Source organism: Orycteropus afer, unplaced genomic scaffold (assembly GCF_000298275.1).
Source record: "Orycteropus afer afer isolate SDZICR_OR568_19922 unplaced genomic scaffold, OryAfe1.0 scaffold00421, whole genome shotgun sequence".
NCBI classification, from domain to species: Eukaryota; Metazoa; Chordata; class Mammalia; order Tubulidentata; family Orycteropodidae; genus Orycteropus; species Orycteropus afer.
This window is the reverse complement of record NW_006922008.1, coordinates 1598510-1600339: the sequence shown is the minus strand read 5'-3', so window position 1 is coordinate 1600339 and position 1830 is coordinate 1598510.

Below are 1830 nucleotides of genomic sequence, written 5' to 3'. Positions count from 1 at the left end.
ACAGTAGGACAAACCGACAGACAAGTTTGTCTTGCTGTTGGAGACCTCTTGTATCACTCCCACCTGGGTCCCTGTGGCTGACTGTTCCTCTGTCTGGCTTCCTGTCTTTTAATCCCCTTTCTCCTGCTCTTCTGGCCTGGTGCTTTGGGTGTCCCTGAGTTGTCCCTGGGGAGGTAATCAGGACCATGAAATTGCATGTGTATGAACTGTTATTTGTAAAACAAGTTTGCTTTGTAAATTTGTACCTAAAGCACAATAAAAAATTAAAATAAATAAATAAAACAAAAATGGCCTCCTCTTCCTGTTTCCACAGCCAGAGACTTTGGCAGACTGTGGTCAAGATGGAGAAGGCTTTGAGTTTCCCCACATAAACTGGTTTGACTGAAGAATGAGAATCTCACAGGCACAAGACTAACTCTTCAATCAACCCTTTGTCTGATGCCCCTAAAGAGAATGTGATGGGTCATTACAAAAGGCTCCTTGACTTGAGATGCTCACCCACTGCTAGGAAACAGAATACAGGTCAAGAACTAAAATAGCAATAACCACAACCCAAAGGCAAATGTGCAAAGTGCTAAATGAGTAGGAGAGACCGTGAGTGAGGCTGGGATGCTGGGAAGCGAGAGGTTCCAACAGTTTGGTTTGTTCTGGAAACACTTTATGCTGCCCAGAGACAATGAGTCCCCAGACTTACGTGCTTTCTCACCTCCACATTTTTGCACAAGCTGCTCCCTCTACCTGGGATACCTTTGTCTTCTTGTACAGCTGCAAAACAGCCCTTCAGCCTCCAAGACTCAGCTCCAGTGTGACCACCCTTGGGAAGACTTCCTTGAGCCTTCTGGGCAGAGATAAGTACTTCCTCTTGATTGAACCCCTCACGGCTCAATGGGGCCACAGGAGAAAAATATGGCAGTCAGCTTCTGTAAAGATTTACAGCCTTGGAAACCCTATGTGGTACTTCTACTCTGTCCTAAAGGGTCACTATGGGTCAGAGTCACCTGGATGGCAATGAGTTTGGGTTTTTGGCTCAATATAAAAGACAAAATTGTCCAAATGTACAAGTGCAAGCACCAATTGTATGCAGAGCACTCTGCTAAACTTTGTGTGGAATATAGAGCCTTCCACCCAAAAACCTCACCAGAGCGTTCTAAGTATAGGGGAAACTACTTTTTAGGTAGAAAATATGCTGAACCATATGAAACTGCCCAATTGGCTGATTATCAGTAATTCCACATGGTGTGACCCAACAATTACCAATCCAAGCTTGCCTAAAGCAATGTCATTCCCTAATGTCCCACAACATCTTTCCTTCTGCAAATGTTGTCACACCTGTGATCTCATGCGATCATCATATTCTCTCTGGCCTTTAGGTACTTTCATTGTCCCTATTTTACAGATGGAACAACTGAAGCACAGAGTCAGTGGCTTGCCAAAGGCTCTTACAGTTAATAAATGACCGAGACAGGGCTTGGACTCAGGTCTTCTGAACCCAAAGTCGATGCTCATTTATATTAGTCAATGCTAAATAGATGATTCATGCTGAAGGTCAGAAAAGGTGCCAGTGGAAGGAATCAGAAAAACACAGGAGTTGTCATAAAATTCCAAATTGTGCAGGGATAGAATCACATCCATCAATCATCCAGGCAACACTTATTGTCCAACCACAAGTTGGCTGACACTGTGCTAGACATTGGGCAAAGAGAAGTGAACAACAACCACAAGGTCCTGCCCTCATGGAGTTTATATTCTAGCAGGGGAGAAAGATCATAAGCAAGTAAATAAACAAGACACTGTCAGAAAGTAAAAAGCGCTATGAACAAAGTGACATAG